Raw genomic sequence first — 24,921 nt, 5'->3', positions numbered from 1 at the left:
ATTCTGTTCTTTAGATCCTGGAAATGCATTCAAGATGGTGAACAGAGCCTGTACATTTGACTACACCATATGGAATTTTCATTTATATTTACAATGTTATATAAAAATACATATATTTTAGAAAACGGAATCAGTGCCACCAAACAGGGAAGGATGCTATTCACATATTCAATATCGTGAGAATGTTTTCCCAAGATATCAGATAGGCTTGAATTACTAGAAAGAAAGAAAAATTGCTTACTAGACCAAGATTCAATACGTAGAAGGCACCTCCCCAATTCTCCAAAACAGAGGATCAGGGGCCGGAGAGATGGGAGATCTGGGTGATCATCAGGGGAGTTTGAATCTTACAATGGGGAGGACTTTAGGATGCACATCACGGAAATTAATGAAGTTAGCAGGAAGGACTCACTCCAAGCTGCTTCGGTCACAGGCAGCCACACAGAAATGCCAAGTACAATAGGGACATGTCCCTTAAGCATCCACTGATGATGGTCTGGCTGCTCTGTACTATTCTCTGCATTTCTATTTGACCAACAAGGATGCCACTGGTAAGTGAGGAGGAGATAGACAGCTGTAACGACAGGCATTTGTGCAGTAGGGAATTTTACTTTTTCTGACAGGGATTTGTTTCTCTGTGTCTGTTTGTCATTTGTGTTTGTTGTAGCAGCTCAGCCTCACTAGGGCCCCGGCCCTTGTTTGCTAGCTGGTGCATATGCCCAGCCTGTGAGGGGCTGCAGCAGGGCCTCTTCCAGACACCCCCCCAGAGCAGGCTCCGTGCATCTCTGTCCACAGTCCAAAACTTAAAATTTGCCTCCAATGCCCCAACCCTTCTCCTTCAACTCCTGCTACCTGCCTTGATGGATACCCCAACATGATGGACATACCATTGCACTACAGTAACCACAGAAAGCATTATGCGGTAACAAATCTTGCTGCTAGTTATGAAATAATTGGATTTTTGGCCCCTCACGTCGATTGTGACACACTGACGTTAACTGGGCTACTGCTGCCTCTCCCTAATGGACATGAGTTTGCTCAATAACAAATCCTCTTCAGCAATGCCCCTGCTTAAACAGTGTGTGTCTCATGCCAAGTATTGTACAAACACACGCATGGGGTATCAGTCCATTATTGCCACAACAATTTGTGTGACAAGCCACCCTCAAGATTGTAATAGGTTACAATAGCAAACACAGCTTGCTCTTGCTTTCGTTGGTTTAAGCCAGTGGTTGGCAAACTGCGGCTTGGCAAACCGTGGCTCGCGAGCCACATGCTGCTCTTTGGCCCCTTCAGTGTGGCTCTTCCACAAAATACCGACTTCTGTGCATGGGCCACGAAGTTTCAATTGCACTATCCGTGCGCACCTGCACGTGGTATTTTGTGGAAGAGCCACACTCAAGGGGCCAAAGAGCCACATGTGGCTCGCGAGCCGTGGTTTGCCGACCACGGGTTTAAGCTATGGCTTTACTGGAATAAACTAGGTTTGGCTCAAGTCAGATTCAGATCATTCCCAATACCTCCCTCTGGGGCAGCAGACACCTGAGGCATGTGAGGACAGCGGGAGCACAAGCAGACCAACCAAAACAGAAAACAGGGCTTCAGACCCACGCTTGAAACTGATACGCTGCCACCACGGAATGCATCCTATTGGCCACAAGCCCTCTGTTGAAGCGCATCTCGATTGAGGTGGATGGGACCCAAACAAATAAGAATCAAGTGGCCGGAAAGGATGAGTGATTGAGGTGGGTGGGATAAAGTCACAACCTCATGAATGATTTTAAAGGAGTATAACAGGTCTCTTTACATGTTGTGGTTGGCCATGTGGTAGACTTGTTTATTGTTTCAAACTTTTCCCTTTTTCTCTGTTACAACTTTATATAGTCACTAGAGGCCCGGTGCACAAATTCATGCACGGGCGGGGTCACTCTAGGTGGCCTGCAGGGATAGGGCTGAAACCCACTGTCCAACACCACCTGCAACTCCTACCTGCCGCTCCTGCTCACCCGGACCCCACTGTGCCTGCTGTTGGATGGCACCCAATCAGTCCTGATTGGGAGAGGCTCTGCTGCAGTAGCGCTCACCAGCCATGAGCCCTACATCTGGTGCCCTCCCAAGAGGAGTGGCCTGCGGAATCAGGTTGAAACCAGATCTCCAACATCCCCCGAGGCGCCCCGGATTGCAAGAGGGCACAGGCGAGGCTGAGGGACACCACCAATGCATAATTGGGTGGGGAGGGACCGCGGGAGGGCTCCAGGGCATGTCTGGTCCATCTCACTCAGTCCTGATCTGCCAGACCCCAGCAGCAAGCTAACCTACCGGTCAGAGCATCTGCCCCCTGGTGGTCAGTGCATGTCATAGCAACTGGTCGACCAATTGACTGTGCCCCCTGGTGGTCAGTGCACATCATAGCGAGTGGTTGAGCAGCCTTAGCATATCATTAGCACAGTATTCGGTGGAGTCAAATGGATGCATTTCTCCATCTCCATCCATCCTCTGACCCAGCAGGTTGATCCTGTCTTACTCTCCCTGTATGTTCCCAAGGTCTCTGATGCTGCCTTTGATCTGAAGTGAAATACTGCAGGTGTCAGCGAGCTATTATCTGTTTATGAGGCAGAAGACTTCCTGTGACTTTGTGTCAGAGACAGTGAAAGTGAAAATCAGGAGACAATAGCTCTGACTCCTCTGCCATTGTTGGATTTTTCTAAGCCACTTCACTTCTCTCTTCCGCTGGTTTCCCAATGTAAACTGTAAACAGTGTTTTAACAGCTGCCTTTTCTTCCCACCTTGCACTGCTCCATCAAAAGAAATGATGTTTGAGAATGGGCTTTGAAAAATAAAAAAAAATGTATTACACAAATATGCTCTGCAATTATTGAAACAAAAATGTGATACATCTAAGGACTATTGTTTAGAGGCTAAGCAAGACTTGTGTTTCCCAGGGCAAAGAGAGAACAGACAGAACGATATGGAGAAACTATTTTTTTATTTTCCCCCTGCCTAGATAAAATGGCTTCAAACAGCCTATGACCGAAGAAGCACAGCTCTTCAAGATAGAAAGGGTTTTCCTTCTTTTCTCTCCTACCGCTCACAGCAAGGAATCCAGAGAGGAAACAGGCAAAGGGGGAAGGAAATCAGCAACTCCAAAAGGACATCTATTTGGAGGTGATATTCCAAAATCTGTCTCAACCTCACTCAGATCCTCAGGATGCCAGCTGATGCGTTTTGACAGGGAAGAGAGTTTACCCAGATTCAATGAGTGCCTCTCTGGAGGAATGTTTTGGGAGCAGTACAGAGAGGAAAGTCAATACAGAACTTCCACACTGTGGAGTTTGGGGCTGACACTCCATTTGACTCCACCGAATACAGGACTTTTTCCTCCATATCCTAGGACTAGAGAAAAATCAGTCCAAAGGCTAAACTCCAGCTGAGGAGCCAATTTCTCATAACAATGGCTAATAATGACTCTTTGAAATCCCCGTTCTGATCCCAGAATAGGGACTGTCAGAACAGATATCCCTGTATTAAGGCCAGACTGAAGGCCCAATCAGGGCTTGGATGCTATGGATAAAGCCACTAATAAAGCAGCTCTCAGATATTTCTGTGAAAGATTCAGAAAGAGCACTAATTAACCCAGACAGAGAATCTTCTAACGATGTATTCCTTCTGTTAAAGAATATCCTGTATTGGCATTTTTGTGAATCATTCTTGACATTTTGCCAGCTCTGCTGTCAACCTTCAAGGAAACAGTCAGTAGATTTTTAAAAGCAAAATCTGTATAAAACAAAGTCTAATTGCAAAACTACTGGCTAGCTTACCAAGAAAACAAAACACAGAGATGGTCACTTAACAAACCAAATTTCTAGGAAAGTCTCCTGTAGAGAAATTGCTTCATCTAGTGGAGCAGGACTACTTGAGAGGGCCAACTTAGATTACATCGCAGCATTCCCTAACTTGCAGGACTAAAAGTATTTTGAGTTATTGAGTGGTATGTGTGTGTGTGTATGTGGGTGAGCACACACTCATGCATACATGTACACATTAATTCAATAAATGTGTATCCAATACACACTATGTGTCAGACATTACCAAGAAGCTTAGCATTGTTCATGGAGCATGGTTTAAAGACTATTACTCTCAAACGTTATTGTCATCCAGATTCTGCTAATGGCTTTCAGAACTGACATCATACAAGCAATATTTCTCAGTCACGTCTCCCTCTTTATTCACATGGTCCCTACCTCTATTTTGGAACACAGTATTTCTGTCTCCTTCAATCTCTCTCCCAAACATGACTGAAAAATAACACATGATGAAGGCATTTATTAAAATATGTCATATCCGTAAGCAAATGCACTATAGATACAGGTCTCTGCATCCTTGGGAAATCCATAAGAGAGACGTTTTGATAAAGAACTCAAAAGGTGAACAGAATGAAGGAGCTGGTCTGTTATTTTTGTTGCGTGGAAAGCGGGGTCCTTGAGAGCCTACCCCACACACCAGGGAGACAAGATTTGGCATTAAAGTGGATTCTTGTTCAGTCAATGGCAGATTGACTGGAATCACTGATTCTGGTACCTTAGACTTGACCTTCATATCTGATACCTCACTTGTCTTTTTAAAACAAACAAACAAAAGACAGCCCGATATTATGAAACTAGGCCCAGGAGAACTTACGAGCAAAAGCAGGGTACTTAATTTAAATATGTCTGTACAGCATTTGGCATCTGCAGAGGGCAGGGCCCAGGTGAATATAACACTAATAACAATGATTTCCCCACAAAGTATCTGTGGAGCCCAGCCACTCTCTGGGCATAACTGCCTCCTATGGAACTTGCAACACAGCCTTATGGGGGTGCCCTTCTTTGCCCTTGCCCTTGCTTTCAGGTACAGAGGAATAGGAACTCAACTCAAGCAAGCACAGGGATCCTCTGTCCATCTCCACTGCCCAGGAACTAGGCCCCGTGGTCACTGCCGAAGCTGTCACAGGTCATTGCTGGAGAAAAATGGTTCTGGGCAGAGGCTGTCAGCAGGAGGTTTGCTGCGAGAGAGATAAAGAGGGTCCTCCGCCAGCATCATATTTCTCTCTCTGCCTCAGTAATGGCCAGAAGAATGCTGAAAGTGGCTGGCTGAGGAAATTGTTTTCGGAATAAATGTGTTCGCTCCCACTGCTCTCTTCCATCTGCTTCTGGTTCCCAGGCTTCTTCCCTCCCTGTCGTCCTCTCCCATTCCTCTGCATGCATGGATGCCTCTCCTCCTTCTTTCAGGTATACATATCTACTTACAAAGTTCTGGAACAGATGATAGATAGATAGATAGATATAAATAGATATAGATATAAATATATAGGTATATATGTAATTTTCCCCTTAACACATCAGGATGAGGCATCCAGCTTTCCAGGTCATGCAGCAGGTATGGTCAAGATCTAAAATAAGGCTCTTTAGATTCCACATCCTAGCCATCATGTGGAGTCACTTGCATGTCACTACCAGAAAGCACGGTCTGACTCCGGAGGCTTTTCCACAAACATTAGCTTAAAGCCCTTTGGCTGATAAAATATGATCTCATGATAAAGAGATCATTCAATTTTTAATTCTGGGGCTAGGTACATTCCACAGGATGAAGTTGTTAGCTTTGTTGCCACAACGTGTTTTGTGATTACGCAATCACACCACCTCCGGGGTCTCTCTCACTTCCAGCTGGGTTTCTACTCTGAAAAACTTTTCTACAGATCTCTTCGAACCCCCTCCCTATCAGCCACATGGATCCTGTAATCGAACTTTCTGGGAACTTGGCTCCCTCCAATCCTGGTGTGCACTGAGACACACCTTTATACGTGAGCTACTGCTGAGAACTTCCTTTCCACTGGGGAAATAATGTAACTCATAAAGCAAGGTGTCTGCCAAATTAACAAGCAGTCTGCACTGTTTTCTGACACCAACAATCAATTCTTCAACTCTCTGAGTACTAAATGGGTTTCCTACAATTTCCTGACACTGTCTACTCTACCTGGAGTCAACATCTGATCCCACAAGTTAAAGGAGCTCGTTCCTACTAGACTGACCCCACTACAGGTGCCAATTGCAGCTTGTCCCCTCCACTTCAGACCAACCAGCTATACATTTAGGGGCTCCCATGACCTCTCCTCAGGTTCAATAATTTGCTAGAACTCAGAAGAGCACTTTACTTAGTGTTACTCATTTATTATAAAGGATACAACTCAGGAAGGGCCAAATGGAAGAATGCATAGAGAAAGGTAGAGGGACAGAGTGCATGAAGCAGGGGGTCCCGCGGGGGTGAGGCCAACAGAGTCCTAACGAAGCATGCCCGACTCCGGAGACCAGGTTCAGTGACACAGATCTGAGTTTATTGTGTAAGTGCAGCAACATATATAACATTCCAGACCAATCAGAAGTTTACACCATCTTTAGGGCAACCAATGGTAGGAAAGATCAGGGTACTATGTAGGGGCTTTAGGGGGCTTACTCAGGCGGGCGCTGCCAATTCCTGGTGTGCCAAGGAAGTGTGTATAGGCGGAGTGTGCTCATGCCATTGCATCTGCCACTGCACTGAGATAAATTCCTGAGCTCTTCCCACAAGCGCATGGAGCTTCCATGTCTTTTCCTGGCACACCCTCCTCCCAGCATCTCAATGAGTTCACCAACCCACAGGCTCTCAGAATCCCACCCTTTAGGAGTTTTTATAAAGACTGTATTATGTAGGCATGATTGGTTAAATTATTAGCTATTCGTGATTAAACTCAGCCTCCAGGCCCTCTCCCCCCAGCGGTGGCACTGGGAGAAGAGGAGGAAGGTTTGGAGGTGGTAGAGCTGAAAGTTCCAACCCTCCAACCATGCCTTGCTTTTTCTGGTGACCATCCCCCATCCTGAAGCTGTTTAGGGGCTCACAGCATCTGTTATCTCACTAGCATAACACTCATCAATCCAGAGAGTAGAAGGTTTTTATGAACTATGTACCCTGAATCAGAACCAAAAATACCAATTTATAAAGACCAAATATAAAAATAAAAAAGATTACAAAACATAATATAATTTATAAAGCAGAGTGTCTGATGAATTAATGAACACAGGAAACCAGTGATAGCAGGGTGTGTCCTCACCCTCTCTACCCAGATGCCACTTAACTCCAGACCTCAGGACCTACCTCATCTGAGATCCAGTCTTTAGGGACCTCTGCCTATTCCTGTTGCCCCACATGATTGAAATACACTGAACTTGACTTTCTATGCTGTACTTCTGACTCCTATTGCCTGCAGCTCCACTTATGTGTGTCTAGGTGATTCGTTACTTCAGTTAGATTACAAGCTAACTCGGGCACAGGCCTTGTGCAAAAATTTTTCTCCTGCTATCCCCAATACCCAGGGCAGTATCTTTTCAGGCATCAATAAGTGTTTGCTAATTAATGGATAGATGTATAAAATGACCATACTTGGGGATAAAAATAAAAAAAATATCCTTTAAAGAACATTTAAAATTTATCACAAATTTTAGGAAGCAATTTTAGGTGTAATATTTAAAATAGTTTATACAACATAGCTATGAAAGAGAAATAAAATATTCTCCACACAGAAGAAAACTGAAGTTTAGAGATAAAAGTGAAAAAATAGTTTTGAGGGCATGTGTATAAGAGGTAGAATAATTACATCCCTGCTTCCTAATGGCCATAGTGTTGATCAAAGTGGGATTTTTGAAGGCATCACTAACAAGATTTTTCAATGCTTAGTAGCGAAGATTGAATTTGCCCAACAAAATTGGTGTCCTTTTATGAACTCATCCAGAATTTTTCTTAATAAGCAATCAGGAACAGCAATGCACGAGCTATTCGGGTTACCAGATAGAGCTACTTAATCACAACTAACTTGAAGAGAACAAACAAACCAGCATATGATTGATACATTCCCTACCTGGATTTAATTATTCCCAGGACCAATAAAAGAGCATGACTCTATAATTTGGGGGAACTTAGCTGAAAAAAAGAGAAACAATGATAAACAAAGACTTTGGGGGAAGTAGAAGAAATCAGCTTGACTATAATGAGTGTCATAAAAGAAGCAAATGAACAAAACAAAGCATAAAAATGAGTCCAGAAAGTCTTTGAGCTGAAGCTCATTATATGAAGTCAGCTCTAACTTCCACCATGACCAAGGATTAAGGATGGATGGACTTCTCTATAAATATCTTTTAACTCCTGATGTTTGTTCTCCTGCAAGCCTGTTTTAATACCTGTATAATATTTTTCTGCTGTAAGTAGGCAGAATGCACAGGGCCAATTATCCTGACAGTCAATGGCACACGGTGTCCTCAAGGGTCCTTACGGGATTGTGAATATATTCCTCCAAAACCACAATTCTACCTATTTGCCTGATGTACCAGTAGTTCCTTAACCAAACTGAAGTGCCCTTCTGTAACAGGTTCCAGTTCTTCACACTGGTAGTATAAATAAACTTTTCCACACATAGGCTGACATCCTTCCTGTACACAGATGTTAGCCACTGTTTCTTTCTGATTTGGGATATCTATAGAACCATCGCTGATAGATTTTGAATGAATAAATGTAGTTTTAGAGGCTCATAGGTCTATGGTCTGCCACGGAGCCACACCAACTGTGCACAACCTTCTGTCTTTTAACTTCTCTTTCCTACTACTCATCTCTCTGGGCCTCATTCTATTGTCATCTAATATTATCAGATCTACTGTCTAGTTTGCTAATTTCCTCTTCAACTGTGTCTAATTAAATGCTTATTCTGTCCATTCAATTACTAATTTTAATCTTTGTGTTTTAAATTGTAATCATTTCTTTTGCAAATATGCCCCTGCTGGTTTGAATAGTATCTACCTATTCATCATATATTCAAAAGTTGTTTATTTCTTCGGAAATATCAAATCTAATGGAAATCATCAAACTGGTAGCCTTTGATGCCCAGACTATGTAGTTATTTCTGTTTTCTCATGCTGATGGTGCTTAGTGCTGTGATTTAATAACTTTTTACTGTGAACACAGTCCCTTGGAACTCTACCTGTGAAAGGTTGCTGAGACTAGGTCTAGGTTTAGCATATGTTAATATTCGCTTCTAACAAACACCTATAGAAATACCATTTAGAGCTTCTATAAACATCTTTTGGGGTGAAGTGAGTTGGAAGGTACAGAGAGTGTGAATTCTAATCCTCAAAACTCCAAAGCAATTTGTGCTTTGGAATTCTCATTAGGTATTATTTTCTTAAAAAAAAATCACTTAAACATAGTGCCCGACTTAGGGTGTATTTATGCTTTCTATTTTACCACCGAGAATGCTGACCTTCAATACACTTAAATTTATATTCCAACTTCCCATGTGTTCGGTCATCAAGAATAAACTGGATCTCCCAGAGCAATACCAGTTTTTGCTTTCTCATCCTGATTTGGGTTTTCTTATATTTAATTTCTTTACTTTTCCACCAGCTCAACAATGCATTGAAAAACATGCCACTAGCTGTAACTTACTTGAAGATGCTTTCTTACACATCTCAACTTCCATACTCTCAGATAACTTTTAATCTTTTCCAGAGCATGTATAATTATGCTAAATTATCTTTCTTTTTATTTCCCCATTTTCTGTCTCCCTCTCTTTGGGATATAACTTCCTTAGACAAGAGACTTGTTGGTTTTGTTAACCAATGTCACCCCAATAAATTCAATAAATTTTAAAAAATAAAGTCCTGGTTTACTGTAATATATATAGTCACTGAATATTAACCTTAATTTCAGGCTGTCATTTAGGTTTACATCCTTTACGCATCATTTCTCTGGTATGTTTGAAAGGTGCTGTGTTAGAGATTGTCACTGGGAGGTTTAAGACACCTGGAGTTACTGATATGACTGACATGACTATTGAAGAGCTCTTCATAGCCTCTGCCAGCATGCCTTTATCCTGAGTAAAGGGAGTAGATTAGATAATTGGAAGGTTCAGAAAGAACTCATGCATGTGTATTTGATGGCAGCAAAAACATGTGTTCAAGAATGCAAATTTGAGGATGAACTGTGTTTGCTATAGAAAGAACACTAGAATTGGAGTTTAGAGACTGAAGTTTTAAACTTAGCTTATCCTCTTACTAGGTATTTTACTTAACATTTGTAGACCTCAGTCAATTTATCTTTAAAATAAAAAGGATGTAGTACTAGTAAACGTCCCTTCCAATTTTACAATTCTATTATCAAATATTTCTCAGACTTTTAAGTGCTCTGAAGATCAAATAAAGCCTTAGAATTAGTTATTCCTCCTCTGTGGAATTTAGGATATGGTGAGCCTCTGATAGATTTTTTAACATTTGAACTATGAATACATGATGCCTGTTCCAAAGTGTTTCCCCAAAGTAGTTGCTAATATAACCAAGGGTACAGTTCAACATAGAAAGATTGTCTTATTCTATCAGCTTGCATAAGAAAAGCTGGGGATCCCATAGAGACATTATGGTTACTCAATACTACCTCAACTTAGCCTGATGCATCTACTCTTGGACTTCACTGACACTTCTCTACTTAGAGCTTTAGTGCCATCCATCTCTGCTTTCAAAATCTCACCATCACTTACTCCTGGATTCCTTCTCTTCTCATCTTTCTTTACCTTGCCAATTATGATTAGCTGTACCATCTATTAATCAATAGAGAATTAAAGCACAGTATCTTTAACATATGGCCAATTTAGCATTATTTAGCTAATATTTCACCTTCTAGTCATAATTCCATCATAAGATTAAAATATGCTCTCTGTAACTTTGGCTGTTGATGAAGGTCCTGTCATAGCAGTTCGATTGGCCAGACCTAAGACGCCACCTCTATCCTCATTCCTACACCCTGCCTCCCCAACAACCTTTAATAACGCCTATGACCACATGACCAGATTCCCTAAATGGTTTCTTGGATTTCTCCTTGAGAATCATAACTTCCAACCAGATTGACTTTTTTCTACTTTCTTGTCTTCCTTTACCAGTTTGCTTTCTCCTGGTCCACTGTGACAATCTACAGGTGTTGAAGGCATTATGTGAAGGCATAGTGTCTATTTTTCTATCTGCAGGCACAGTAAAAAGCAGTTTAACACCTTAGCCAATTAAAGTATGCCATAGTAGTTAAGAAGAACTTGACATTTAAGTCAGACTTAGCTTAGATACCTGTGTTTTTTTTTTTCATGTATGACAACCCTGCACACATTCTTTTTATTTCAAGTCTAACCTGAGGATACAAATATCAACTTCATATGGATGCTATAAAGATTGAATGAGATAACATGTACAAAGAATGTAGCACAGAGTCTGCCTACAATAAGCACTCAATACATAGAAAATGAAGTCGGAACAATTTTTCTTTTTACAAATCACTTTATTATTATATGTCTACTAGAAGCATTTTAATTGGATCAATCCTGCTCCTCTCATTGGATTTTTTTCCTCTTCCTATGTACAATTGAAAAGACTCTCGGGGTCTAGGTCTTGCCCTTTTCTTAAGGATGGGGCAATAGTTTGCTCAATATCACATCTTATATTGAAATTAGAATTTTGACTGGCACTTGGGTCTATATTCCGAGGGTAAAGAATCTTTGGGGGGGGGGGGATGGGGAAGGAGAGAGAGTGTGGAAGTATGAAAAACCAGAGTACTCCTCTCTTCTGTGGAAATTTAAAAGAAGGGGGCAAGTCCTTCCAGTGCTGTTTCATGTTGAATCTGTTGTAAGAGAATAGGAGGAAGTTTCAGAGAGCCAGAGGGAGAAGCAAGTACCCTGGTTATGAAGATTAGTCACAAATTGAAAACAACAGCAGAAGATGCAGTCCCCAATGTAATATCCATTAAGTAGAGCTCTGAAGTATATTAGCCAATTATACCTTTTTCAAGCAGCCCGGGCAGCTTCTACAAATACACTTGTCAACACAAGCAGGTACTCTCAGAAAAACAGCTGAGCTAGAGCCAGCACACCTCTGAGCAGGAAGTGCTAAAAAGTCTAGGATTTAGTCCAAGACTAACTTGAACCAGGAAACTACTTTTAATTTTAAAATGGAACTAAAGGCAGAGGACTTATTTGGAATGGTAGAGGATTTCAATAGAATGATGAGGTCTATAGTAAGCTGGCAGGTTAGAGTTGGCTTTCATTTCACAGGGACCAGTTGCCCAAACTGAGAATGAGACTTCAGGGGCAAATTGCCTTGGGGCTCCCAGACTCTCTGTCTCTTGTGGTTTGGGTTCATCCTGCAACTGGAGTTTAAGTGTAAAACTGTCCCCACTGAGTAGCCAAGACAGATGTCTGGCCAGAAAATCAAGGTTATTGTTACCATCGTCCTTACCAGATGGGTATCAGCACCGTACTAGAGGGCACACCTAATGTCTTCCCCACAGCTCTTTAGTCACATATCGACACCCTGAGTTCCCCCAAGCATGCGCAGTGCTCTCCTCGGCCTGAGAGCCAATCCTGTCCTGATGAGTTTCCTGTTTAGAAGCTGGAAAGACAAGCACCAAGTCAGCCTGGCTTTGGACTTGAACTCTAGCCTCAGGAAGAGATCTTTTCACTATTCCTTGTGGACCAAGGTCTCCTAATCTCTTTTAGTTCCACTTTTGATAATGTAGCTCCATCTGCCTCGGTTCTCTCTAGTTTGAGACTTCCCACCCCCAGCATTCTAACTGCAGAAACTGGCTTTGCTCTTAGCAGTCGTTCTGGGAAATGGTCCCTGTACCCTGCCCGTGATCTTAGGTCGGTTCTCTCCATTAAGCACCTCTCAACCTAGACTGGATCCTACTCCTTATGCTGCTGTCTGTGCACTGCCTGCATGATCAGCTCTCACCTCCAATTGATTTTCCAGGCTTTAGTCTGCCTGGCCCACTGTCTCCAGCTCTTAGCCACCCTCCTTTCACATCTTACTCTTCTTCCCTTCCTATCACTTTCTCCTTGGACCTCATCCTCATCACCCATTGCACATCTCCAAATCTGTCCCCACCCTGCTTGCCTAGATCTCACAAGTCTCTGATACCAGCCTCTGCAGGTCTATTATTCCCTACTTTCCCAAAGGCTGAATTATAAATCTAACTGTGTTGTCATATTATCAGCAGGGGAGAGTGGGAGGGTGCGACTGGGTACAAAAATGAACAAAACGTGCCCCCTAGCCTCAGAGTCTTAGCATTTCACTGGAAAAGATGGCAACAAAGAAGTAAGTCACAACCAAAGGAAGCTTATACCAATAAATAAATAAATAAATAAATAAATAAATAAATAAATAAATAGCAGAAGTAGCAAATCAAAACTGGCCCATGTTTCTACCTTCCAACTCCTCTCCTCCTTTCATTTCCTATTGGCGTCTCACATGTGCTGAACCCATTTATTCCACAAGATTATGACAGAGCTTCCTACAGCATCACCGCTGGCCTCAGCCCTGTCCAATGCACTACACGGAACTAGCTTGCAAGAAACATGAGGAAATGACCATCTTGAGCCGTACACATAGCTTCCTTCCCCTCCTTCCAATACCCGGTATGCGTATGATGGGACCAAGCTGAAATGCCATACATTTTCTCCTTATTTTGGAATGTTCAACTCACCTGATGGGCAATAACAACATCTCCCCTTCTACCTCCCATTTCATGATGCAGGACAAACATGATCCCATCTTCCATTTGCTGTCTGCATTCTGCAAGAATCTGTGCTCATCTACTGCATAAAGACACACACACACAAAATTGACTTAGGAATGAGTCATAAATTGCTCTTTAAAGGTTAGAGCAAAGGAGCTCTGTGAGCCTGGTTATTAGGACATGTGGGTGAAAGGATCAGATGCAAATAGCTAGGGAAGAGACCTGAGCCCCTCATTGCTGCTCATTCTACCTAAGGGCCATTGTGAGTGAAAAACAATAGGGTGCTGTAACTACATAATCATGTGAATTTCAGGGAGGGTGGCATGACATAAGCAGAAAGTGAACAATGTTAAAAAACTAAGACATCAAAGATTGCTCTTTCCTTACAGCTGTTATCAGCTATTTGTGCTTCCTATTCCTTCTCTGAGATCTAGATCCTGAAGGATAACCCATGGATTAAAGTTTCCATGACCCCATTATCAGTGTAAATATTTCCTGCCAATGATCTATGACCCAGAATTGAATAAAGGGTCCTTTGTGTTTTCATCGTTTCTTATACAAACATCCAATTCCTTTGCAATATAACCATCTGCTTATGTTCAGTGCCCCTTATTGGATTGTGAATTAGTTGAGAAGAGGGAGTACGTCTCAATAACTTATGCAATAGGAGTAGCTAGGACAGTATCTGATACCTGATAGATGCTCAACAAATCATTACTGAATGACTGAATGGAAGGATAAAGATTGTGGTATGTATTGGACTTGTTCTGCATGAGTGAAAGTTTATTATTGGTCCACAGTATTTCACTGATTCTGGAAGGTCCCTGTTTTCCACAGAAAGTGTCAGCAGTGAAGGAGCCTCATAATGAATGAAAGAGCTGAGTTCTCAGACACCCCAAAGAATGTTTCCCTAGGCACTGTTACATTTTGCACTATGTAGGGGAATTTAAGGGTTCCCTGGTTTCAGTAGGGAAACTTACTTGGTAACTGAAAGCCTCACTAATTACTTTGTCATCATTACTAGTTGGTAACTTTAAATGGGATAATGTTTTAATCTCTTTTTTTAAAATACATATTTCATTGATTTCAGATAGTGGAAGGGAGAAAGATAGAAATACCAATGATGAGAGAGAATTATTGATCAACCGGCTGCCTCCTGTACGCCCCCTCCTGGGGATGGAGCCCACCACCCAGGCATGTGCCCTGACCAAGAATTGAACCATGACCTCCTGGTTCATAGGACAATGCTCAACCACTGAGCAACACTGCCTGGGCCATTTTAATTTCTTGAACACCTACTCTCTTTTAGGTACTTGCTAAGCACTTTGTGAATAAGAAAACATTTAGTTCCCCCCAAACCCTGCAAAATAAATATAATTATGTCCTTTTGCAGGTGATAGAATTGAGGTTTAGTAACTTGCTCACAATCACATAACAAGTAAATGACAGAGTTAGATTTTTCTTTCAACGGTTCATGGTTATTAGTCTCTTCTCTCAAGGATTAGAATAAAAGTTTTGAATGATTATCAGTGTAAATATTTCTTGCTTATGATCTATGATATTATTTTAAAATAAATTACTTTCTCTGTACCCTGGGAAATAAATACAAAATATTTGCTGTGATGAAAGGTTTGGGACATACGATAGAAACATTCTCAGATACCAGTTACAACTGGCCATGACCTGCTGGGTGTTACAGAGTTGGGAATGTAGGTCATTACGATGCCATCTGGCATCTGATGATAGGTACCAGAACTAGACCTTCACTAATTTGGAAATGGACAGGTCGGAAAGACAACCACAATGTAAACATGCCTATTTGTCTTATTTAATAAATATGTTTATCTTTTATATGCCAGGCACTGAGTGAGTTGTCAAATATATAGAAATTAAAGCTTTATTCATTTAACCTTCTCAATGTTTTATACATCAATTCTTTGGTTCCAATACCCACAATTTTTGATATGGTCTAGGTTCTTACCTACTCCTTCCTGGACAAAACCCTTCTGACTTGCCTCTCAGGTTCCTACCTGGTCTCAACCTTAAGCCTTTCTCTCTCTAGTTTATGTACCACTGCCAAAAATTATTGGTGGGTACTGACAAACTCTATCCTTGAGCAAACGTGACAAAGGCTTTTCTGTGTCCTCCGTCTGACCAGGTCTGGGCTATGGGCTAGATTAGTCCAGTTGTAGCAAGAATCCTGCTGAGTTGGTTTAGAGAGAATCCCTAGCCCTCTATAGCTGATCGAATTCCTCATCCCCCACTCTGGATAATGTATTACTCTGGCCTGCCTTCAGCAAGAGTCATGTTCAGTGCATGTAGCAAGAATCCCCCAACCCTGATGTTTCCCCTTAGTAATTTTCTCTCCACTTACCTCCATCCTGCTCTTGCCTATAAATCTCAACTTGTTCTTGCTATATCCGGAGTTGAGCCCAATCTTTCTCCCGAACTGTGACAACTCCATCCATGGCTCTCTGGATGATATTTTTCCCCTGGAACATGGCGTATAAAATTCTTCATAATCAGTCACCCACATCACCAAGATCCCCTACATGAAACCCCTCTCAGCAAGTGCAGTAACTCTCTTCCTACTCATATAACCATCTTCTTTCATACGGGGTCACGCTAACATATACCCATAATACCCATACTTAGTTGTCAGTTTCCCAAATGACCTCTGAACTTTCCAAGGTAAAGCATTTTAATATATCCATCTTTGTTTCCATAGCACCGCTTTGAAAACGAGGAGAACTGAATGTTTATCAAACATGTGATGACTAAACAAAGATTTGACCTTTAGGATGTGCTAATTTGAAGTGGAGTGGTTTTATAAGCTCTACAAACACAGAGGTATTTGGTGGAAGTTCAGCTGATGGCTGGATGACTTTTCACAAGGTGTTATTTTGAATGAGTGATTATTTCAATGGTCGTATTTCAATTGTCCTCACTCTACATTCAGCAAAACACTCCAGCCTTCTGCACAAATGCTTAGACATGCAGATGTGCAGTATTCTTAGCAATTAATGTCTATCCCTCATTTCTTAATTTGCTCTCTTTTGTGACTTTGCTAGCCCTTTCTTATGCTTTTTCTTGCCCCCCTCCCCCACCCTAGTTAAGATTACTTGACTGATAGATTATTATAATTTTCCAAAGACTCCCTCACCAAAATGATTTAAATGACATTTAACATATTATTAAGGAAATAGGACATTGCGCAGAGGCCACAGTTTGGTCTTAAAGCTTAAATGTTTTCATAATGTTTAGTGAAGGCGTCATAAATGTCATTGCTCTCCAGAAGAGCACTCCCATAGTCAATGACAATTGGATTAGTTCGGGAATTAGATTTCTTTAGCTTCACCATGCAGCATTTGTCAACAAAAGGTTGCCGTTCCCAGGAAGTTACTTTGTTCAGCACACTTGCTTCTTTAGCTAACATTGTCACACCCATAATACCCATAGAAATACTCTCTACCATGGAATATGCTGCCAGGTCCCCACGCCTCTCCTCAGATGGATTGGAGGAATAAACCAGAGCATTCTTCTTCATTGACTACACAGTTCCCCATTCCCTCAAAGGCAAACACCCAAAGCATAGATGTGAATTGGGGTTTAAAGTAGAAGAAATGTGGTGAGGCAAAGATGACTGACCAGTTTAAACTCCACGAAATAGCAGACTAAACTCTTTCCTTCAAAGGGTTATTTGGATGAATTTTCAATGACAAATCAGGCCATAAACTAACATTTCTCATTAAATGAGATGGTTTGCTTGATTCACAACATATCCCAAAGGCTACTGTCTTTATTATGGTCAAGAGGCATTTATACCCGGATGCTTCAGTCAGATGCAGAAAAACATGGGAAAGAGAAAAAGAGGTGAGAAGTAGGATGAAAGTCTACCTTGATCCTCTTACTGAGATCCATTAATTGTTCTTTTTTTAAAAGATTTTTTTATTGATTTTTAGAGACAGAGGATGGGACAGGGGGAGAGAGAGAAACAGCACTGTGAGAGCAAAACATAAATCAGCTGCCTCCTGCATGCCCTCTAACAAGCATCAAGCCAGCAGCAACCCAGGGATGTGCCCTGACCAGGAATCAAAACAGCAATCCTTTGGTGCCTTGGATGATACCCAACCATCTGAGCCACACCGCCCAGGGCCATTCATTTTCATATCAACATCTGCATTGGAGGGAGGATACCTACATGTCCAGGTTACTACAAGGAGATACATTTTGAGTGTAACATGCTAAGTAAAATTGGAAATAATTGCAATATATAAATGTTTTTGCAATCTATCATATTTATAAAAATAAACCCATCAAAATACCCAATAAATTAGTCTTGATGAGATTTGTAATGAGGCATTAAAGATAAATTAAGTAAACTGTTGAAATGTGAAGAAAAATGTTTCATGGCATAACATCTACTCATACTCCATATTTTAGTCAGATAATCACACAAGAAATATTTTTAAATAAAAATTTAAATCTTAAAACAACTACAAAGAGTAGATTTAATATTTTTGATTGCTTAGCAGAGTTCAAAGCCATTATATCCTGAGTAGGAATTATAGTGGTGGAAAGAACATTTTTTGTTTGTTGTTTTTGCTTTTGGTACTGAAACCAATTGATTCTGTTTTGATCACCAGTGAAAAGTAATGATTTTTAGTATAAATAAAGTTATATTTAGCTTTTTAAAATTCAAGGACAGTGTGGGGTTTCACATACTTCTTTGGTTTCTGGAGAAAGCTGCTCGTTACAGGAGTTAATAGAAGAAAAACAGAATTATTCCAATTGTTACTCCAGTAGTATGCCCAGAGATATTATTTTGCTTAACTGTCAAGACTCTTGATAAGATTTCTAAACATATTACATAAGATCCCTTTTGGGGAAAATATTCACATTTCTTTTTTAAAACGCTACAGTTATTTTATATGTTTATATCTGGATCAACTCAGATAGGATAACAAATCTCATTCCGTGATAGCAAAGGGTTGCAAGCACAATGGGTTATTTTGGGACAGAGTCTGCCTCCTGTAACTGGACCCACGGACACTGGACGAACAGGATGGCTCCAGCATGGAGAGTGAAGTTTCTGTATGTTTATGTGAGAGAACAAAGAGGCAGCAGTAACTCCTCTCTCAGCAAGTCCTTGCTTTCAGGGAGATCTCTGCTCTCAGTATCTCACCTCTCAAAGCCCACTGCAGGCATGGGCAACCCTTTCCTCTGCCACAGAAAGGGTGACATTAGCTCCACTGCATTTTCTACAACACAAAGACGAGACCACAAATGACAATGGAGAGCTGAACAGTTAGAGTGGAAGGGGCACACATAAACTGGGGCGTAGGATCTTCCTACATCCGGGCTCTGTGCAGCAAAGCTGGGACTCAGGACACTTCCCTGAACAGGACCCTGGGCTGTGAGGGCTTTACCAATGGGCATGTGCTCGGTGCCAGTCTGAGAATGCCTCAAGCACGCAATTTCTGTGCAAGCTTGCCCGGCCCCAGAGCCAGCCTCAAACCTCTCTAATTCACTTTTAAACCAATAAAAAAGGGAAAGGTTTAGAAGTCTGTTTCCAGCACCCTGAGATTCCAACTTTTGTAATCAACCAATCTGGCCTTATGTCTCAGGATAAAAAGCATCCCTTTGAGACCTGACAATGCTTTGCCCCCGAGTGAGCTGAAATTACTCTAAGGATATGACAATTCCTCCCGATGTATCTCTCTGTCTCTCTGGTTTTCGTGGGATTTTGCAACTTCTGTCACTTCTATTGCAGATTACCATAAAAGATGAAATGTATGCCTCAATTGAGAGGATTTGAAGGAGAAACACACAGATGAGTTTAGAAATTTGAGGAAATGTCTAAATAAGACTGATTTTTACAGGTCTGGATTTTTTTTTTAAAGTAGATAAACTAAAATGTGCACATGGGGAAAATAAGTGATCTTAGGAACAGAACATGAGGAGCCTTGTCCTTCGATGCTCAGAGAGGGGTCCTGTGCCAGAGATCTCCAAGACGGCCCCCAGACCCAGGAATCTGCTAAGACTGCTCACAGAATTGCCCTAGAGTTGTACTCATAAGTAAGATTTGTAACAAGTGAAATAATGCAAAGCAAATACAGAAATAAAAAAGGAAAGACACATGGGGTGAAGTCTGGAGGAAACCAAGCCCTGGCACCCAAGGTTCTCCCAGGAGAACCACACAACTTGGCTCCCCAACAATGAGCTGTGGCAACTCATGAGAAGTGCTATCCCTGGATGCTTGTTAGAGACCCAACCGCCAAGATGTTACCGGAGGTTGGTCACATGGGCACCTTCTACCTAGAATTTACCAAAATCTGATTCCCAGAAGCAAAACAAATTGTTTATATAAAAACAGTTTCAGCCGTTTTTATAATTCAGGGAAAGTTTCATATTGGTGTACACAATCTGATATCAATACTAGCCAAAGTTCATAAGTAGCCATGACAGGAGATATTGCATCATACTATTTCCCAACTAATCGATGAAACACAGTCCTGCCTCATGCTCCTCAGAAAACAAAAGAAAAACGTCAAATAAGTCAGCTGACTCCTGTTCACCTCACAGATGCAATGTTATGAATCATCCCTGAGACCCCAGGTATTGCTCAATACCTCGTTGGTAAATGAATGAAATAATTAGTGAGCTGGCATCATGAGTACAGTTGCGTGAAAAAGTCAAGTTCTATATTTGGATAATCTGAACAAAAGGATGGGGGAAAAACAACCACAAGAAGGAAAGTAAATAGATTTGTTCCTAGTAGAATCTGTTCAAGGGTTAGAAAGCCTTACCCTGTCAAAAGCACTCATAAGCAATTAAGAGAGAACTCCGGGTCCACTATCTCAGCTACCCGTAGGTCCCACGTTGCATAACCACAGTCTGATCCAGGAGTTTTTTCCTGACTATTCGCTATGAAACCAAGTGTAAGTTACTCAATTTCACTATCTGAACTGTAAAATGAGGCTAGCAGCGCATACCCAGAGCAGGCAGAGAAATGAAATTAACATATGATTTCAAGGTCTTGCAAAAATGAAATACTGGTGACCTGTGCGAGCAAGACGAACTCTGTATTCATGCTCCATTTATCCTGCTTCTCTCCCAGGGAGGCTTGTGCTTGTCTGAGGGCACTAAAAAAAACACACAAACAAAAAACTACCCTCTGCGGGAGGGCATTCCCTCTTTGTGTGTGCCCCCAAAACATGGTGTCCAGCGAGAGCTCAGGCCTGTTCTAATGCAACATTAAGTAAAACCAGTCTCTGGGATAGCCATTCACTTTTCTAGTCTCTTAGATATTCACCTTTCCATTGATTTCAAATAGGTTTCAAAGCCTTTCTGCAATTATGACAATTTAATCATCTCAACACTTTTGTGACCTGGGTAGAAACAGCATTAGGTTCTCAGATATTTTTATTTGTTTTTCAGATAAGAAAGAAAAAAAAAAGAACTCAAAGGAGTTAAAAGGATTAGATCATCAAAAGTTCAGAAATATGGGCCTCAGGTTTGGCTCCTGAACAAGAGACACTTCTCGGGCACCAACCTCGGGCACCTGGTCTTACAGCAGCCTCTTTCAGCTTTGGGGCTGGACTATCAGGGCCCATAGGTGAGGAGAGCATCCTAATATGTCAGATCCCCCACCTGTCAAAGTCAGAATGAGCTGAAAGAATGTGTTTTGAGAGCTGGAGCAGAATCAGAGGATTCTGTATTTGGAAAGGATTTCAAAGGTTATCTATGTGGCTTTCAGGCCAATGCATGGCGCACGGTATGCTCGGTCTCTGTTCCTGCTCTGGCAACGTTATCTTTATCACAACATCGACAACCAGAGTTGTATCACAGCTGTGCACACCTCACCCCCTCAACATGCAGTGTGCTCTTTAAAGGCACACGTTTTATTTGCTGTCTCTGTATGTCTAGGGACCAGCCAATGTCTGGCCCAGAGGATATGCCAATAACTGGACAGAATCTCTTCTCACCCAAACTAGAGCAATACCCTTTCTATTCTTTTCTGTACTAACACCTAATGGTGGCCCTTAATTTAACCACAAAGCCAAATAACGATGGCTAATATGAACGTGCCCCCATGGGATTTCGACCAGGAGACTGGGAGTTCTATCATTCGATATGACATGTGCTAACCACCAGGGGGTGGCGCAGAATGTAGGAAGGCCCCAGCCAGCAGCCGGACAGGCCTAGGGACCCTACCCATGCACGAATTTCATGCACCGGGCCTCTAGTAGTAGTAGTAGGAGTAGTAGTAGTAGTAATAATAATAATAATAATAAATTTTAAAATTATAAAATATAGACTAGACTATGTTTCCAGACCCTACTTAAAACCTATATATTTTCCTGAACATGCTAAAATAAAATATAAACTCATTACTATTATCAGCAAGCCAATACTTTGACATTGATGTTATTAGCTCTTTTGCTTAGTTTCCTCCACCTTCCTCATCACTAGTGATGATCTAGTTAGAGGAGCCACCTTCCTGCAGATAGACCATGCTATGCTGAACTGAGTCAATGGGACCTTCCAGAAACCCTCTTCCCCCAGGTCTTTCTGCCATGCTGATCCCTGTCTTAAAGGTCTCTTCCCTGAGAGAGCTCTCTGACCACTCTAGTTCATGTCTGTCCACAATTCCTCGTCCCACTCTGTTACCTCAGCTTGTTTTATTTCACTGGAATAAACAAGTTTTTTTTTTTTTCTTGTTCATTGTAAATCTCCTGCAACCTGATAGAAGCCTGGTAAGAATTGGATCTTGTCTGCTCATTTGCCAGTCTCTCAACCTGGACATTAAAAACAGCTTTCAGCCTATTGTGGATGCTCATTTACCTTCCTCTGAAACAAGCACTAAAAGTATGAATAAGCCAGCCAACGCTTAAACGTTCTCACATATACCCAGTGGTATCTTAACTAAGTGTGATTCCTATTTTTCCTTGAGCAGAAAAAAAAGTGATTTAAAAACTCAGTAGTTTTCCACTCTTACACAGATTTTATTACCCAGGTTTTCCTTATTCATATGATTGTGTGCTTTGTTCTGAAGAGTTCTTCTTATTGATGAGTATCGCTGCTCCTTAAAAACAAACGGCACAAAGAACACTAACTTCTTTTTCTTCATCATAGTTTTTGGGTTATTGCCTTCAAATCCCCTCTGCAGGTTCTTTTATGCAGGCTAGAACATTCGGTCTTTCTTCCATTTCATAATGTGACTTTCAAATTTCTCTACTATTCTTTCTGAATATATTCCAATATATACCTACTTCTCATAACATATGGAAATCTAAATTGATAGCCGAGAAAATCACAGGTATGTTTTTACTGATACAGAGTAGATGTGTGTGTGTGTGTGTGTGCGTGTGCGTGTGTGTGTGTGCATGTATAAAGGGGAGTGAGAGGGAGAGAGTGCTTATATGTGTATTTTATTCCACCTAATATAACATAAACTCTTTGGTGGCTCCATAATAACTAATAACTTACACGTTTATTAAATAAAAAATTCCCAAGTCAATTTTGGAGAACTGCAGCAAGTCATGTGTGGTGGCCAGTCTTCAAGGTGGCCCTAGTGATTCCTGCCTTCTGGCATTCCATCCCTCTCATAGTCCCCTGATCCATTGTATCAAGTCTTGCCTATGTGACCAGTGTAATATGGCACAAGTGGGAATAGGACACTTCTGAGGCTAGGTTATAAAATATATTTTTGATGCCTGCCTTGCTCTCTCTTAACTCCCTTGCTGCAGGGGAAGCAGGGACTGTCATGAGGACATAAACCTCCTTATAAAGAGATACAAATGGTTGAGGTCCTTCCGCCAACAGCAGTGTGAATGAGTCATCTTAGAAGCAAAACCTCCAGCCTCAATGACGCCTTGAATGCCACCTCATGAGAAATCCTAACTCAGAACATCCAACTAAGCCTCGACTGGATTTCCACTACCAGGAAACACACAAGAAAATAAATGTTCATGTTTTAAGCTGCTAGTTTCAGGTTAAATTTTTATATAGTAATAGACAACTAATACATCCTGCCTCTCCCATCCTGCACTCATGCAATTGTTTTGTTTTTTAGATCTATTTTTGGATTTGTACATTTATTCTTAATTTCACACCTTTGCATTTGTTTCTCTCCAGTCTATTTGGATCTTTTTTAGCAAATATTTAGATAATGAACAATAGACTCAATATCACCCAACAATTTAAAGCTGCTAACTTGCAGGTTGCTATTCAAGTTAATGATATAAGTGGTAAAATGGAAAATGTATTGGGTCACATCCTGGTGGCCTCGGCAATCTCTCCAGATTCATACTTTCCCACACTTTGTTCATCTCCCAGCTAATACGAATCTTTATTTTCCTGGTATCCATCATACGTATCTCTATCCACAAGGATGTCAGAACACTTGAGTTATGTTCCCTGTATTGCTAGCCTTGGAACTGGTAAGTTAAAAAGAAACTTCCACAGAAACAGATTCCAGTTTGGACATGGCTACTTCTTAGTGAGCCCATTTTGGATCCTAGAGATATTGTTTTATTTTATTTTTTTTAGGAGCTCAGGGGTCACTGATTTATAGTTTTATAATAATGTCATAAGTTGGTGTAAAGCCCATGTCTGTCAGCTTCTTATTCCACCTCCTCCCTCTTATTGACTATGAATGTGGCATTTGCCCATTTCCGGTTCTGTTTCATTGCCCCATTTTGCACTGCTTAGTAAAGGTTGTTGTTTGCAGCTTCTAGACCACTACTTACTGGCAATCCCTTCCTGCGTTCTGCAAATTAGTTCTTCCCACCTATGCACATTTGAACTTTTCATCATAATGAGTCAGCCTCCATTTCCTTTTAGGCATCTAGTTAATGGCATACCAACCAACAAATAAACAAAAAATAAAAAATTATAAATTAAAAATGCAGAACACAAGGGAAGAGAACACTCGCCATTCCATATTTTAACTACTGAAAACTCTGGGGAGCTGCACTTGTTAAGTTGGTGAATCAATGAACAGAAGTGTGAAGAATCCAAACCCAGAGAACCCAATTCTGTTAATCAACAGTAAAAATTCAAAACCCTACATTTGAACTTGATTAATATACTCTTTGCTTTAACACACTACAAGGGTGGTCATAACTTATTTATTTTCCTTCACTTTCTTGTGAAATACATTAAACTTGTTTTGCCAAGTTTTTAAATCAATAAGCAGAATATTTTCAATTATTTACTATGCGTGAAAAATGCAAGACAGAAGTAAAACCCAGTTTGGAAAATTAAAGCCCATTTTAAAAATATTTTCAGATATGATTATACTTGCCA

This window comes from Myotis davidii, unplaced genomic scaffold, assembly GCF_000327345.1.
Source record: "Myotis davidii unplaced genomic scaffold, ASM32734v1 scaffold238, whole genome shotgun sequence".
Classification (NCBI taxonomy): domain Eukaryota; kingdom Metazoa; phylum Chordata; class Mammalia; order Chiroptera; family Vespertilionidae; genus Myotis; species Myotis davidii.
Note: the sequence above shows the minus strand (reverse complement) of the source record.